The sequence below is a fragment of the Prionailurus bengalensis genome, chromosome D3 (assembly GCF_016509475.1).
Source record: "Prionailurus bengalensis isolate Pbe53 chromosome D3, Fcat_Pben_1.1_paternal_pri, whole genome shotgun sequence".
In the NCBI taxonomy this organism is placed as follows: domain Eukaryota; kingdom Metazoa; phylum Chordata; class Mammalia; order Carnivora; family Felidae; genus Prionailurus; species Prionailurus bengalensis.
The window spans coordinates 42,686,389-42,705,549 of NC_057356.1; positions in this window are offsets into that span (position 1 = coordinate 42,686,389).

Sequence of the window (19,161 nt, forward strand, 5' to 3'; positions counted from 1 at the left end):
ACAGAGAGAGACAGAGCACAGTCAAGGGAGGGACAGAGAGAGGGAGACACAGAATCAAAGCAGGCTCCAGGCTCTGAGCTGTCAGCACAGAGCCTGTCGCAGGGCTCAAACTCACAAGTGGTGAGATCATGACCTGAACCAAAGTCAGATGCTTAACCAACTGAGCCATCTAGATCCCCGTGAATGTTAATTTATAAATATTAATCTAATACAATTAATACAAATTATTATAATTATTAATATAATTGATATAAATATTAAATATTAATAACATTAAATGTGTTAAATATATAATATATATTATATATGTAATATATATCCTGAAGAATGTATGCATTCCAAAGAATGTGTGTTCTGCTGCTTTTGCATGCTATGTTCTGCAATGTCTATTAAGTTTATTTGGTCTTAAGAATAGTTCTAACCTAATATTTCCATATTGATTTTTCTGTGTGATCATCTATCCATTTTGAAAATAAGGTACAGAAATCCTCTACTAGTATCATATTGTTGTTGATTAACTGACCCCTTTATCATTCATTATATGATGACCTTCTTTTCTCTTGTTACAGGTTTTGACTGAAAGTCTGTTTTGTCTGATAAAATTACAGCTACCCCTACTGTACTGTATTTTCCATTTGCTTGACATATTTTTTTCCATCCCTTCACTGTCCTTAAATGAAGAGACTATTGTGTAGGCGACTTACATAGGGTGGGATTTTTTTGTTTGTTTTGTTTTGTTTTGTTTTTTCATTCAGCCACTCTCTGTCTTTTGTTGGCAGAAGTCAATCCATTTACATTTAGAATGACTATTTGCTGATAAAAACTTACTAATGTCATCTCATCAATTATTTTTTCTTCCTCTCTTCCTGCCTTACTTTGTGCATTGATGATTTTCCATAGTGGTATGTTTTGATTCCCATCTCTATTTTTGTGAATCTGTATGTTTTTGCTTTGTGGTTACCATGTGACTGACATAAAATATCCTTTACTTATAACAGTTTATTTTATGCTAATGATAACTTAAATCACATAAAAAGAACTTTATCCTTTACTCCTTTCTCCACATTTTATATTACTGATTTCACAATTTACTGCTTTTTATGTTGTGTATCCATTAACAAACTATTATATGTATAGTTATTTTTAATACTTCTGTCCTTAACCTTTGTAACAGGGTTGTTAACATACCATCATATTGCAGTATTCTGAATTAGAAATATGTACTTTCTTTTATCAGTATATTTTATATTCTCATATGTTGATGTTTCTAATTAGTGTCATTTTGACAATAAATTACATTCATAAAAAAATAATTAAAACATAAAAAAATTAAAAAATTGGTGTCCTTTCCTTTCAACTTCAAGAATTCCTTTCTGCATTTCTTGTAAGTCAGGTCTAGTGGTGATGAACTCCCTCAGCTTTTGCTTGTCTGGGATTGCAAAACTTCCTTTATAAAAGACAGCTTTGCCTGGTTTAAAAAAAAGAAAAAAAGCTTGGGTGGTAGTTTTTCCCTTAAGCATTTTGAATATATCATCCACTCTCTCTTATCCTGCAAGATTTCTGTTGGGGTTCTAATAATATTCTTATAGGTGTTCCCTTCTATGAGAAGCTTTTTTTTTTTCTCTTGCCAAAATTTCAAAATTATTTTCTTGTCTCTGCTTTTACACAGATTTATTATAATGTGTTGAAGATATATTGGGGTTGAAGTTTTGGGGAGGGTACCTTGAGCTTCATGAACTTGTATATCCAAATCTCTCCCTAGATTTGGAAAGTTTTCAACTAGTATTTATTTAAATAGGCTTTCTACCTTTTTCCTCCTTTTTTCTCCTTCTGAGAGTCCAATAATACATGCATTGTTTCACTTGATGGTGTCCCATAGACTACACGGGCTCTATTCACTCTTTTTCATTACTTTTTAAATTTGTTCTCCTCTAACTGGTTGTTTGAAATGACCTGTAATCAATCTCACAGATTCTTTCTTCTGGTTGTTTTTTTTTGTTTTTGTTTTTGTTTTTTTCCATTTCATTCTTGTACTCTTCAGATCCACAGTTGCTGTTTGGTTCTTTTTTAATGATTTCTATCAATTACATTTCCCATTTTGTTTGTACATTATTTTCCTGATTTAATTGTCTTTGTTTTCTTATAAATCACTGAGGTGCCTTAAAACAACTATATTGAATTCTTTATCATGGAAATCTCCATTTCTTTGGGATCAGTTACTAGAAAATTATTGTATTCTTTTGGTGGTGTCATGTTTCCTTGATTTTTCATGTTCCTTAATGTTTTCCATTGTTGTCTTCACATTTGAAGAAGGAATCACCTCCTCCACTCTTTACTAATTGCCTTAAAGAGCAATTTCTTCTGTCAGCCCTGCTAAGGATTCTGAGGCTATCTTACATCTTTTCTGTAGACACACCTGCTCCACACTTCTTATTCCCTCTTGAGAAGGAATTCTTAAAATTGTTAACTTCTTTCTCAATCTTGTAATGCCAGATTAGGTTTGACAACTTCTCATTTCCTTTTCCTAGGACTGTGCTGAATGCTTAAGTTTGTGTGTCCTCTCCCAATCCCACAGCATTGGAGTTTCTACACATGTTCACAAGTTTTCTGCATAGGCTCATACTCACTGCCCTCAAAGGCACACATAGGGAGTTGGTGATAGGCTGGGGTAAGGGTGGTAGATGAGATGTGCAGAATGTTTAGAATGCCTGTGGACCAACTGGGGGCATCTTTAGGTGAGGCATCCCCAGTAGTTCATACATGAGCATCCTCATAAAGTCCATGAAACAGTCAGTGGGGTCCTCATTCCTAAATATAGCCAGTGAACAGGTGCTCTATTAGTTTAAAAAAGTAAGTGATGATCCCAAGAACCAAGTTCACATTCACCAACAAATGAATGTCTTCCTATCACCCAAGAATATGTTAGAGTATATCTAGAACCAAGCAGTGATTTGTTGAGCTCCTACTATATATCTATCATTGTATAAGACAGCATGGAAGACGTGGTAAAGACAAAAGACACAAGGTCTCTAACCTTAAAGAGTTTATGCTTTGTTTGGAAAGATAACTTTAATAAACAAGGGTTAAAACACATAGAATACACTATAAAAATATATCAGAAATTCAGTGATGAAAACCATTGTATGTTGAAGTGGTAAAAATTAAGTCTTAAACAACCTGTGATCAGATGTTCTTTTGAATTTGGCCTCCACTACTTCCTAGTGGTGTGATTTTAGGGATATCATTTCCTCTCTTGATTCTTGGTCATCTCCTCTACAAAAATAAACTCTAGTACTTATTTATGTCAAAGAGTTCTTTGAAAGATAAAATGAGATGAGGCACCTGAACATAATGCCTGACATAATTTAGCACATGATCAACATTAGCGGAATTAGAGAATGAGAATGATCTGGACTGGGCCAGGGGTGGGGGGTGGGGGGGAAGCAGTGGGAGATTTCCAGGGGGGAGAAAAAGTAATATAAAATATCAAAGTTTAAGTAGGATATAAATAGTTCATTTTCCCTTTCTTTTTAAGTTAAAATATATCTAAAGCTCTAATAGTTTTGTCAGTTCAAATAAAAAATACACTAATTTCTCAGCCATATCAGAAATATTTTCACTGAAAATATTTCCTAAATGTATGCCAATTTAGAATATTTTTTGGCAAGAAGGATGGAGACTACTTGGACCATTGTATCTATTTCAGATCCTTACTTAGAACCCTGTGAAATGTTACATATTAAAAATAAACTTCAAAGCATGTTATTATATATCTGCTCATAAGTGATTTTCCAAATTGGTTGTCACCTTTTCCTAATTTTGGATTGTGTTTTCTATTTCAAAATGAAATGTTGGCATGCTTACTATTTTTTTTCTTCTTCAAATCTGGATGCCCAACTGTCGAACTTCTAAAATTTTACTTCCTACCACAAGATGAATATGTTTTTAGATACACTTTTAAATTTGCTCTGATTTATTTTGCCAAAGCAATGGAGTCTGTATGACAAAAAGAGATGCTTGCAACAAACAGAGAAGGAAGAATGAAATCCTTCCAAACATAGGCATTTTATAAATGATTTAACACATGGAAGGGTTGCTAAAGCTGTCTTTCCAAGAGCTCATAAATTCTCTAACTTTTATGTTTCATATTTAAATTTTGCTGCTGTAAGCTATGTTTAGAGTTACATTACTAAAATGTATCCACAAATAGGCAGAATTTTGTGAGAGAATCAAATCTATAACATATTATGCTCACAAATAGTACCTATAGTGATATATAATTGAAACACTACAAATTCTGACACCAGTTAGACTTAATTTTAAATCTGGGTCTGTCATTCAGAAGCCTTGTGGTTTTGAACAAATCACCTCTTATTCCAGAGTCTGTTTCCCAATCTATAAATGGGGAAATAATAAATGATGACTACATAAAGTTTATGAAGATAATACTAGATAGTGAATGTAAAATGACTACAAATTAGAAAGAGCTCATTAATTATATCTATTATCATTTTTCTTAGAGAATGGAACTGGCGATGGTGCAGAACATATGGAAAATTATTTAGGAGATACTGAAAACGTGGTCGATTTTAGCTTAGAGACCCAAAATATGAAAATAAACAATATATAACATGTAAAACAATATATAATAAAGAACTAAATGAATAGAACAGGGAACAAATTTATAGGAGTAATTGCTCATAATATAAAAATATGGGCGTTTTATGTAGTGAAAATTGAATGTTACCTCAGAAAGGTTTTTATAGAGGCAAAGGGCAATAGAAAGGATTCTTTTGCCCATGACCCATAAGAAAATAATTTTGAGAATCATTTTTGACATTAGAAAGATTAAACCAACTTTCAAAGTCTAAATATTTCATGATAACTCTATATCAGAGAGATTTATTGCCACTCCCACATTAATTCTCTCTCTTTTGATCCCCTAAACACTTAAAAACATGTAATATATAATGGAATCAAAATGGTAGTTGTGGTAGGCTGAATAATGGCCCCACAAAATATTAAGATTTTAATTCTTAGAATCTGTAAATGTTACATTATCTGACAAGAAAATAAAGAGATGCTACATATGTAATTACATTAAAGATTTTGAGATGCAGAGATTATCCTGGGTTATCGTCCTATATGGATACATGTGAGCCCTAAGTGCCATCACACATATCGATATAAGAGGGAGACAGAGAGAGACTTGACACAGAATAGAAAAATACTGTGCAAACAGAAGAGGAAAGTAGAGTCAGAGAAAGAAGGCATTACACCACTGCCTTTGAAGATGAAAAAAAGGAGACATGAGCCAAAGAATATAAGGAACACAGTTCTAGATGCTGGAAAAGTCCAGGAAGTAAATTCTCAACTAGATCCTCTAGAGGGAGCATGACCACACTGGCACCTTGAGTTTAGCTTAGTGATACCTATTTTAGATTGCTGTCCTCCAGAACTGAGAGAATAAATTTCTGTTGTTTTAAGCCAATAAACTTATGCCAATTTGTTACAGCAGCCATAGAAAACTAATACAGTAGATAAAACACATTTTTATATATTTTCTCTTTTAAATCCCCACTGAAGGTAAGAAAGCCATAAAAGTATAATAACTAAGCAAATAGGAGGAGAAACAATCAATGAAAAGGAAACTTGAAGAAATTTCCAGTAGATGTTGAGTGGCCAGAAATATTTGCAGAGGATATATTATTGTAAAAGGAGATAGCTATCAAAAAGAAACTAAAAGAAACCCATGAAGAAGACACAGTAGTGATGGATGGGAAAAAAGTCCTATATAACATTGAACTAAAGGAAGGAATGTTTCCTGAAGGTCTATATGTTGCCCACTTAAGTTCCTCAAGAACCCCTCCTGCCTCTATATCCAGAATGATTTCTTGCCAAACATGCATTTCCAGGTTCTAAAACTAATAGTTCTTTTTTTTAAAATTAATTTATTTTTGAGAGAGGGAGTGAGAGAGAGAGCACACACAAGTGGGGTGGGGGGAGGGGGGAGAGAGAGAGAGAGAGAGAGAGAGAGAGAGAGAGAGTGTGTGTGTGTGTGTGTGTGTGTGTGTACATGAGCCAGGGAGGGGGAGAAAGAGAGGAAGAGAGAGAATCCCAAGCAAGCTCTGAGCTGGTGCAGGGCTCCATCTCACAAATGGTGAGATCATGACCTGAGCTGAAATCAAGTGTCAGATGCTCAACCGACACCCCAAGAATAATTCCTTTTTTAAATAAAATGGAGTAGACCTTCTAAAAACAACAAGAACACCTAGTTTGGTTGTTGGTAACTAGAGTAAAACTTTGGCATTCTAATATGTTGAAGAATGCTAGCACAACAACCTCCTGCTCTTTTAGACCAAAACAAATCCTGCTTTCATTCCTAGAGTACACTATCAATCATATATCTTAAGTCTTCACTTTTAAGTTTGCATAGGCAACTATATATTAAGTCTTTGAGGAAAGGCTGCAGAGTCTGCCCCAAGAATTGAGTGTTTATCAGGAAAGTTTTTTAAAAAAGGAAATTACAATTCCAGTTAGAACCATGCAGATATCCAAGATGTTTCATCCCTAAAATAAGAAAAGAATGTCATGAATAAAGAACAGAAAATAAGACAGAACTTGTGATTGCCAAAAAAATTTTAAATTTCCAAAAAAATTAAAAATAAAGTAAAAATTGTCAGGATTAGAATATAAAAATCAGTAAAATCTCCCAGAGTATATTATAAAATAATAAAAATAGATATATGAAAGGAGGGAAAAACAATGAATATATAGTAAATATGTAAAACAAGAATTCCAATATCAAATTAATAGAAATTTTGAAAAGAATAGAAATTCTAAAAGAAAGGAAACTAAGTAAGGAAGTATACAAAATCTTCCAGAATTAAATGAAGCAGTAAGTCTTCAAATTTAGACACTGACCAACTACTGATCACATCATATGTACTTAGACTTATCATTGTAATATGTTATTACATCAAGTGTTCTTATGATTTCCAGAGAGAAATAGATTTTTTTATGTTCTTAAAAGATCCAGAATCAAATTGATGTTAGACTTCCCATAAGCAATACACAATGTTTGAAGACAATATGTTCTGAGGGAAATGACTTCAACCTAGAGAAATATGCCTAGCAAAACAAGCAATCTACTAGGAGAAATACAAATTACATACATTTTCAGCAATCAGGAGTTTAGAAAATTCACCACCCTCATTCACTTTCCTAGGAAGCTACTTGAGGGTGCATTCTAACAAATAAGAGAGAAACAAGAAAAATTAAGACATGAGATTCAAGAAACAGCAGGTCAACACACAGAAATAGAGTAAATAGAAGTTCCAGGACTACAGCTGCATAGCAGAACAAGAAAGCAACCAGTCCATAATGGAACAGAATGATGCAAAGCTCCAAGAGAAAAATCTCTGGAAAACAAAGAGGGAAATCATTCAATAGTTACTATGTGCGAGAGACTATAAACACCAAGTATGGAAAAAAGGTCGAAAAAAAGGCTACTTGAATTTCAGGGGGCAAAAAAAGGCTGTGAAGAAAATTCATAGTGTATTAGCCCTCATATCAAGCAAAACATCAATGTAGAACACCAAGTTAATGAGAATCAAGTTGAATGAAATGGGCTACAGGAGATGCACTGAATACATATGAATTGGGAAAATATTGTTTAAGTATCTTCTATCAGCAATGGGGAAAAAAAGATAGTGAAAACTTATAAGAAAAAAAGATAAAGAAATACATGATTAACATATGAAGCAACAAAAATAATATCATGGTGTTAAGCAATTGGATGAGTATGAAGAGATTCATCTTTGCACTTGATGTTAAGAGTACTTTTCTTTGGATATCCAAAGGAAAACAAATAGTGAGTGGCATCTAGAGTGGAAATGTAGATGGAAATTATAATAGCACATTAAATATCTCTTTAGTAATAACAGATCACCATGATAATTTATACATTGTTCATCATTTCGACTTTTAGAATCTACCTATATACAAAGCACATAAGGCTTAAATATGGCTGCAAGAAATAAAAATATAAATTTTTGTAAGATAAAGGTAAAAATGACACAAGTTAGGAAGTTGTTAGCAAAAGGGGATGTGAAATGGAAGGAAGGGTAAGGAGAGTAAGCTATCATCTTACAATGTAAAGAGTCAAGAGTTATGACCATAATTAAAGAAATAAATGTAAGTTTAGATATAATATTTATTTAGAAGCTTAATAAATTATTCAAAGTGAGTTAAAGAAATATTGGGGAAAACAAAAAAGATGACATAATGATAATGGGAGAAAAGGTACCAATGTAACTAAGTTAAATCCTATCCCATCACAGCAAGAAGTCATATATAATGTCTAAAATTGATAAATCAAAAAAACATATATTAATTAGCAATATGAGTAGTATTGACAAAGGACTTTAGTTTAAAAAAATTTTTTTCAATGAATTGAAAGCAGTTCAGTCAGAACTGACTTTTTCTTTGGTCAGAAAAAGACCAAATATTAATACTTATTAAATCTTAATAGTAAACAAACAAATGTTCTATCTTTCATATTTCTCTAGAGGTACACATGCACACACACATGTGCATGTGCACGCGCTTCAGGTTGTGGAGTCAAGAAGATTCAGTCAAACTCAGGAATCACAGAATTAGCTGTATGACTTAGGACATCTTCACTTCTCTAAACATCGTGTGATCTAAAAGGTATGATCTATGACACTGCAAAATTGTTATAATTAAATGAGATTGAATATTTCAAGGGCTCAATATAGTTTCTGGCAGCAGGAATCTAAATTAATGATAGTTTTCTTACAAAGTCCCTTCCTCTGGTGTGCAGTTGATAATATACAATAGGAACATGAGGTACACCCATTTATGTTAGCTCAAAAACAGTATATCAAACTTTCTTTATTAGCTAGACTTTATAAAACACACCCAGGGCAAGCTAAAGGTAGACCATCTTGACAAATATGTGAAATAACTAAGCAAATTTGAGGTGTCTTTCATTACAAAAGCATGAACAATTAATCCTTGTTTCCCAATGATGTCAGTAATGTATGGTTCTATAAGAACTCTTGTTAACTACTTTTGAAACCGTATGATTGTATATGGCATTAGTGCTTATACAAAGCGATTAATAAATTTATACTAAACATCTACCAAATGCTGAGTACTTTGGAATAGTGTCATCCAGGTTCTTATGATATGGTAGAATATGCCCAAAAAGGTACACACCATACAGTTCATGATAAATTCGAAATGACAATTGTCAGCCTTAGATTTGTCCTTGAGATTATAATTAAGACCAAATGCAGCAGCAAGATACAATAAAAATAGCATCAGGATTGATGTTGAGCCCTGGCTTATAAGCCAGATCTTTGGGGGTGGGGTGGGAGTCATGTTATATTGTCACTTAACCTCTAGGAGCCTCAAGCTCCTCACTAGGAATATACCATGTAGCCTGACTACCTCAGGCACTGTAGTGAATGTTAAAATGAGTTGACACATGAGAAATTACTCTTAAAGAAAACAGACTCTTGCTGGGAATCTGCTCCCAGCTGTGTCCAAAACAGTTGCTAAATGTCCATCGATTTCCCCAGAACATATCCTCCAGTTTTCCTACTCTTATTTCAGAAACTAATTTCAACCTTCTTCTCTCTTCCTTCTAACCCCCTGTCCTCCTGAAGCAGTTACCCAAAAAATAAAAAATAAATTAAATGAAATAAAAATAAATTAAATCAAATCAAATCAGAATCACCTTTCTTTCCATGGAAACAGAATTATCTTGACTTATGTGTGTAAATGCCAGAGGCCAGAAATACAGCTTAGAACTCTGACTCCCAGCCCCTCACTCTTGTCATGTCATACTGTATATCAATCAACTCAGAGACGACTAGAACATGAAAAAAAGGTACTTCCAAGTAGAAATTCAATAGGCCACTACCTAGCATTGCCACACTGCCTCTACTCACCCACTGGTTACGTGTCAAGAGGTCAAAATTACTTGAATTCTGTACCTTGACAATACAGAATTATGTCAAATAACCAACTTTCCTCTTTTCTTTTTTTTCTCTATCCTCCAGTGTTTAATGCCATTGTTTAAAGTCTGAAAATAGGGGCGCCTGGGTGGCTCAGTCGGTTAAGCCTCCGACTTCAGCTCAGGTCACGATCTCACAGTCCAGGAGTTCGAGCCCCGCGTCAGGCTCTGGGCTGATGGCTCAGAGCCTGGAGCCTGTTTCTGATTCTGTGTCTCCCTCTCTCTTTCTGCCCCTCCCCCGTTCATTCTCTGTCTCAAAACTAAATAAACTTAAAAAAATAAAGTCTGAAAATATCTATGATGCATCAAAAAAAATAGAGTAGTCATATTATTGATCTGGTGTGGTTATTTTACATGAAGAATTATTTCTTTTAGCTAAGTGTATATGTTGTTACCGCAGTAAAAGAAAGCTGTTTTGCAAACTTGAAATTAAGAGGACCACGTTGTTGTCTGAAGCTCTTCAGAACTGATGCCTTCCAAATCCAGAGAGTCAGGGTGAACTTTGCATAGATAATCTTATTGGTATGAGCTCTTATAGGCTCAGACAACTTCACATCTTTGTTTCTAGGCAACCAGAAATACAGAAATATGGCAACCTCATATTTCTAATGCAGAATCATGCTGGCTTCAAGATCATTTATTGTAATGTTTCAGCACTTCGTGTAAGCTTATAAGGCTTAAATTAGTCCTTGGTTGATTAAAAAAAAAAAAAGTAAACTATGATTTACTGTCCATTCAATCACCATTTATAGGGTTCCAAGTATGTGTAATCACCACTTAAAAAAGAAAAATAAGGCAAGATCCTTCCCTAAAATATCTTACAATTTAATAAGGAACTCTAAAATACATGTAAATATCTAAACCAGAGTGCTATAGTGTTATAAGATAGGATTTTTTGTACTTGCTAATTTTTTCATTTATTATAATTACCTTTTTATAGGGACTGTACTAGGAAAAGGGACCCTAACATAAATGGGTCTACCCATTACCCATAAATGGGTGTTACCCATATTGTCTCTACCCTCCAAACTTACAATCTAGTGAATAAAGCAGTTAATAAGAAACTGATTTTACTGATCAGTTTTACTGATTATCATCACATAATAAGTACTATATTAGATGTTCAGGTAGAATATTTGGCAACATGTAAGAGAGACATTTTGGCCTCATCCTAAAGAATTCCCTCTCTTTGAAATGCATCCTTCACCCCTTACTTTACCCACATATTCCTTTGTCATCCTGGTGATATACTCACTCTAAAGGATGGAGCTCAATTTTTAGCTTCTCTGATGCCACTTTTCCTACACTCTTCAGGCAAATTTAGTTGCTCTATTCCCCTACACCTATCCTAATGCTTAACAAATAGAATATCTGCAGCTTTTTTTAATGAATGACTTTGCAATGAGAATACTGAATGATACTCTTCCATTTAGTTTTTCCAAGACTTGTACTCATCTTTTTAAAGAGCCAAGAAATATTGGCTACTAACCATATGTGGACACTAACATTTAGTAGTTATTAAATCCAATTCTTCATGATGTCTAAATTGCATAAATCAAATATAACACAAATACAGCTTGTTTCAAATTTATCTAGAGACCACTCTTAGTACAGCAAGTTAATACACCCAGTTCAATGGCTGGAGCATCTTGGCTGGTGAGCCCCTAAATGAACATCAATTATTATGAAGTTAACACTAAATGGTTTTTATTCACCCAGCTCTGTGAATTTTAAAGAGAGAAGCCTCTCCATTCTACTGTGCTACGCACATCAGCCAGGCTTACTAACACACAAGAATTTCCCATTCTTCCCATAATTAGATTATTAGCTGCACTAAAGTATCTGCTGATTGAGAGGTGACGTTAAGCATCAGTTGTCCAAAGAAATATTAGTCCTAGAGCAATATCCCTCTCACCAACTCTTTCCTTGATAAATATTTTTCTTGTGGAGTCTATTTTTAGTTTTCTTTTCTTTGCTCCTCTTTTTCTCTTTGAAAGCCTGGCTTTATTGCCTTTAGATGTTTCAGTGCATGCAGGCTCAAAATTATATTAAATTGCCAAATTTATAGCAGAGTTGTTGCAGATCAAAGTATTTACTTAAAATATTCAGAAGCATTTTCTCCTCTCTTAAAAAGCCAATTTATTCTTCAAAACCCACTTATATAAATACAGTGAAACACACAGATACACACACACACACACACACACACACACACATACACACACATGCTTTCTAAGCAGAGAGTGGTATATACAAAACAAAGAGCAGGAATATCAATAAATTCACAGTATTTTAAATGTAAAATTTACTTAGAAGCAAGAGAATGTTACAAATAAAAATGAAATAAAAAAGCCAATAGCCCGTATCTGTGTTCTGGTTACTTATTGCTGTTTAACAAAACATCCCAAAACTCAGTGGCTAAAAGCAGCACTTTAATATTATCCCTCATAGTTCAACAGGCTGGTTCTCACTTGGTGTTTCTCATTGAATTCAGTTAAATAACAGCTGGCCTGGAGCTATCTAAAGGTATAACTGGCCTAAACATCCAAGAAAACATTTTCACTGACATGTCTTCACCTCAGTGAGTTGACTGGAATAGTTGGAGAATGTTCATGCATCTCTCTTTCTCCATGTGGTCTCAGTGCTTGGCTACATTGGGCATTCACTCACAGCATGATAGCAGCTGACTTGTCTAAGAGTGCTTGTTCCAAGACACCTCAGTGAAAAGCTGTAAGGCATCCTATAACCTTGCCTCAGAAGTCAGGCAGCATAACTTCCACCACATTATACTGGTTAAGAACAAGTCAGAGGGCCAGTCCACATTCAAAGAAAGAGGACTGCACATGAGCATGAGCACTGAGAATCATGGCCCAAGGGTGGTGCATCTATGGAAACCAGCTAGGCCAGTCTCTAATACTATTTGTTTAACAATAGTGATATTTCAATTGAATTAGTTATATTTCTAAATTATATTTCAGGTGGTTGGTGCTCAAAAAGTTTGTAGGGAATATAAATAGATAACTCAATAGATTTCATAGGATAATATCTCACCATGATAATATTAGCAAATGAAAATGTATTTGACTTTTAATTCTTTGTATTTGTAAGCAGTTCAAATAAATGAAATAGATAATTCTTAAATCCTAATGTATGTATTATCACTCACCCACTTTAAAGAAAGTATTAACAAGAGTTTCTCACATACTTCAATAAAAACCTTGTTTTTTTAAAACAGCATTTGACACATATGACTTGTATATCTTTTGCTTTGGCACATATTCTAACAAGCAGTAGGCAGGGGGAAAAAAGCATTAAACAATAACATGCCCAAAAGATGGAACAGAAAAATAAAGAGAGATACTCCTTCCTGTGACTTCAAAAATATAACAAAATGGGCCAAAGCTTGAGGGAGTTATGGACGTGAAAGGAAAACAATCTCTTTACCACAATGTGAAAAGATATTCTTCAAGTATAAATTTTTATATCTCCCTACTGAAATGGCCTACGTTGCTTACAGTTGAGACAAGTATGACTGTGCATACTAATACTATGACTTATTCCAGCACTCACTATTTGCTTAGAGTTTATAACTTGATTTAGACTTGACTAGAGATAGGATTCTGTTGACTAATCCACTTCTGTCTTAAAGCAAGGAGATTATGTTTGTCAGTTTTTGAATGCTATTAGGTTAATTCACTTTAGGAAAGTTAATTGGTTTAGTGTGTTATTTTTAAGAGGAAAAATTATTCCAAAGCTAAGATACTGTAGAGGCTTGTGCCTTCCCACATGGCTACGAATGAACTGAAATGTTTTAAGTCAGCAAAGCTTCCTCACATGGGTGGGTGAATCATGACACCGGGCAAGACTGGAATACCCCTTGAGTTTCTGCAGTTTTGAAAATCTGATGTGAGAGCAGAATTTGTGGGTTGCCTGAGAATAAAATCATAATTTCTTTCTCAGATCATGCTAGCAAAGGAAGAATAACTTACTAAATAACTAGGTAAGATGGCGTGCTTCATACTGGTCTGGGTCTTGAGGCCTCATTAAACCTAAAGATCATTCATCATCATGCTGTGAGTTTAAAGTGAGCTTTATAAAATTTTCAGGATATCAGTTTAAACATGCAATTGTGCAGTATTCTAAGAAATAAGTGTTTAATAGGTCTTATCGATTATTCTGTAACTTTCAGAAATTCATATGCTAATTTTAGTCACTGATGCCTCAATAACTAATTTATATCTAAGCTGTGTGGACATCATCTCTTTTCCCAGTAACTACATACTGGCATATTTCATATATATTTTTTTTCAACGTTTATTTATTTTTGGACAGAGAGAGACAGAGCATGAACGGGCAAGGGGCAGAGAGAGAGGGAGACACAGAATCGGAAACAGGCTCCAGGCTCTGAGCCATCAGCCCAGAGCCCGACGCGGGGCTCGAACTCACGGACCGCGAGATCGTGACCTGGCTGAAGTCGGATGCTTAACCGACTGTGCCACCCAGGCGCCCCTCATATATTTTTTTATTGCGCTTCACAGACACTGCACTTTTTACAAATTGAAGGTTTGCGGTTAATTCTGCATTGGTAAGTCTGTTGGCACCATCTTTCCAACAGCATTGCTCACTTTGTGTCTCTGTATCACACTTGGTAATTCTCATAATATTTCTAACTTTATCATTATTATGTTTGTTATGGTCATCTTTGATCAGTGATCTCTTGAAATGCCACAAACTATACCCATATAAGAGTACAAACTTAATGGATAATTGCTCCACCAACCAGCCATTCCCATATCTCTTTCTCTCTCTCCAGGCTTCCCTATCCCCTAAGACACAACAATCTTGAAATTAGGTTAATTAATAACCATAAGATGGCCTCTAAGTGTTCAAGCGAAAGAAAGAGCTACATGTCTCTCACTTTCAATCAAAAACTAGAAATGATTAAGCTTATTGAGAAAAGCATGTCAAAGGCCAAGATAGGCTGAAAGCTAGGCCTCTTGTGCCAAACAGTTAGCCAAGTTGGGAATACAAAGGAAAAAATCTTCAGGAAAATTAAAATGCTACTTCAGTGAGCCCACAAATGATAAAAAAGCAAAACAGGAGTGCCTGGGTGGCTCAGTCAGTTAAACTTCTGACTTCGGCTCAGGTCATGATCTCATGGTTGATGTGTTAGAGCCCTCCGTTGGCTCTGTGCTGACAGCTCAGAGCCTGGAGCCTGCTTCAGATTCTGTGTCTCCCTCTCTCTCTGTCCCTTCCCTGTCCATGCTCTCTGTCTCTCAAAAAATGAATAAATGTTTTTAAAAAATGCAAAATAGCCTTATTGCTGATAAGGAGAAAGTTTCAGTGTTCTGGATAGAAGATCAAACCAGCCACAATATTCCCTGAAGCCAAAGCCTAATCCAGAGCAAGGCTCTAACTCTCTTCAATTCTCTGAAGTCTGACAGAGGTGAGGAAGCTGCAGAAGAAAAGTTGAAGCTAGCAGAGGTTGGTTCATGAGGTTTAAGGAAAGAAGCCATTTTTATAACATCAAAGTACAAGGCAAAGCAACAAGTGCTAACATAGAAGCTGCAGCAAAATATCCGGAAGATTTAGCCAAGATAAGTAATAAAGGTATCTACACTAAATGATAGATTTTGAATGTAGACCAAACAGCCTTCTATTGGAAGAAGACACCATCTAGGACTTTCATGGCTACAGAAGAGAAATCAATGCCTGGTTTCAAAGGTTCAAAGGACAGGCTCTCTTATTAGAGCCTAATGCAGCTGGTAACTTTAAGTTGAAACAAATGCTTATTTACCATTCAAAAAATCCTAGATCCCTTAAGAATTATGCTAAATCTACTCTGCCTGTGCTCTAGAAATGTAATAACAGAGCCTGGATGACAGCACATCTGTTGACAACATGGTTTACTAAATATTTTAAGGCCACTGTTGAGACCTGCTGTTAAGAAAAGAAGATTCCTTTCAAAATAGTACAGCTCACTGACAATGCACCTGATCACCCAAGAGCTCTGATGGAATGTACAATGAAATGAATGTTGTTTTCATGCCTACTGACAAAACATTCATTCTGCAGCCATGAATCAAGGAGTAATTTCAACATTCAGGTCTTATGATTTCAGAAATATATTTCATAACGCTATAGCTGCCATAGACAATGATTCCTCTGAGGGACCAGGGCAAAGTCAATTGAAACCCTTCTGGAAAGGACTCGCCATTCTAGATGCCATTATGAACACTCCTGGTTCATGGAATGAGGTCAAAATACTATCAACATTAACAGGAGTTTGGAAGAAATTGATTCCAAGCGTCATGGATGTGTTTGAGGCATTCAAGACTACAGTGGAGGAGTAACTGCAAATGTGATGGAAATGGCAAGAGAGCTAGAATTAGAAGTGTAGCCTGAAGATGGGACTGAACTGCTGCAATCCCATGATAACACTTAAACATCTGAAAGGTCTGTGGATCAGCAAAGAAAGTGGTTTCCTGAGATGGAATCTACTCCTGGTGAACATTGTTGAAACGACAACATAGGATTTAGAATATTACACAAACAAGTTGGTAAGGCAGCAGCAGGGTTTGAGAAGGTTGCCTTCAATTTTGAAAGAAGTTCTACTGTGGGTAAAATACTATCAAAAAACATTCATGCTACTGAGAAATCATTTATGAAAGGAAGAGTCAATTGATGCAGCAAACTTCATTGTTTGTATTTCTTATACTATTTTTTATATTTCCACAGCCACCCCAATCTTCAGCAATCACATCCTGGTCAATCAACAGCCATCAACATAGCCAACATCCCCCACCAGCAAAAAGATTATGACTTGCTGAAAGCTCAGATTATAGTTAGTACTTTTTAGTAATAAACTATTTTTGAATGAGGGTACATATGTACATTTTTTAGACATAATGCTATTGCACACTGAATAGACTACAATATAGTGTAAACATAATTTTAATCCACTGGGAAACCAAAAAAAATTATTTGATTTGCTTTGATGTGGTGGTCTGGAACAGAAACAGAAGTATTTTCACGGTATGCCTGGTATTGTGTTCCATATTTTAACATAAAAATTACTGTTACAACAGAGGAGATAAATCACAGCCCAAAAAATTTGTTGCCTTATAGTATATTTTATCTTGCAATTTTTGAGGGGAAAAATATATATTTTCTCTTTTTTGACATATAAGCTTTCAAATTCAGTAACGGTGTTCAGATACTTCATAATCTATAGTAATAAACTCACCTCAGTCCATAATGATTTTTATTACTGGTTATTTGGGGGTGGGGGTAGGATGCAGTGTAATATTAATAAGGAAATAAATCTTTTGTATTTAAAGAGACACAAGTATCAGAATTACATTGTTCAAATAGGATGTATTAAGCAAGTGACTATTTACAAGTCTCTAGGTCATTTTACAGGAATAAATAGTTTAAGGACATGAAGATTGCAGTATTTACTTTCTTGTGACTCTGTGTGAGGTAAGCAAGGAATGAAGTTGGAAATTGACAATGGAGCAGAGAATCCAGCTTACAATAAACCACAGAGAACTAATTCTTGGTTATTCTAGTAACTGTACTATCTCCATATAATAAGGATTTGATGATGAGAAAAAACTCAAACAAGTAACTAATTATAAATCCAAGGTAGAGCAATACACTGTCTGGATCAAGATTGGCATATTATTGACCATGGCCCCTTTTTGTGTAGCTCCCATGCTAAGAATGGTTCTTACATTTTTTAAAGGGTTGTAAAAACAAAATCAAAAAGGAACAGAAGAAGGAAGAGGAAACCATATGTAGCCCGAAAGAACTAAAATACTCACTTGCTAGTCCTTCACAAAAAAAGATTGGAGACCCCTAGCCTACATCAGTCTACCTTGAAGGAGGCCTGCACAGAGGTTTAGGAGAGGTATGCATGATAAGCAAAGGATAGTAACACAAGGAACATGGGTGTACATTTTGCACCAAGGATTCAGATTGCATCTTTCTGCTTGCAATTGACTTACATATTGCAAACCTATTGTACTCTTGGTTGAATCTGTTTGTAGTCAATCTAAATAATTACTTAAATATTTATAGATTCGGGTTGCCTGGGCATAACAGTCTGGTAGAAAATGTGGGCTATTCATTTAACTTATTTTCTTACCTCTTCTCTTTGGAAAAGCCTATAATTCTATAAATTACAATGCCCAGACCCCCTTGCAGCTAATGTTCTAGATGTAAATTAGGTTTCATTACTTAGATACCCTCAAATGACATTTGAAAATAGAGACTATTGTTACTGGTAAAACAGGTCATGGTGACATGAAACTTAAGACAGTTCTGGTGCCTGAAATAAGTGTCCAGTCACCAGTTTTGCAAATGTGAAAGCCATTGAGAGAGCAGCAATTGTGGAAGTCAACAGCGGCTCACACAATCTCTATTTGGTTTACAACTGTGATGATCTGCTCTTATAAATTTGTTTATATGCTTCATTTCTTTTACTATATCCCTTTCTACATAAAATTGAAGTGATATCTTTTTCTTGCACTAAAATCCAATTGCAATAGTGAGTCAGATACAATTATCTAACTACACTTGCCTCTTCACTAATTTCAGTGATGAGAATGATAAAATTTCTCTTTTCTTCCTCTTCTCTGATGATTTGCTTCAGGCAAAAATACTTTTTTGAGACCCTGGTTTTTAAGGTTATATCACCAGACCAAAGTATAACCTTTTCACACTGGTCAATAATATGTGTAAGCCTCCCCTTATAGCAAATAATTATAGGCATCACTTTCAAGTCCATTACATAACTCTATTACAAATATTCCTAAATTTTTTTCTTTTTTTTCAATGTTTATTTACTTTTGAAAGAGAGAGAGAGAACATGCACACAAAGCAGGGGAGGTGCAAAGAGAAAGGGAGAGGACCTGGAAGTGGGCTCTGCACTGACAACAGACAACTTGATGTTGGGCTCAAATTCATGAACCATGATATCATGACCTGAGCGAAGTTGGATGTTTAACCAACTGAGGCACCCAGGTGCGCCACGTTCCTAAATTTCTTAGAAACACTTTGCACATGCAAAGCACATTGATGTGCATGATTCAATAAATTGCAATCTTAACAAA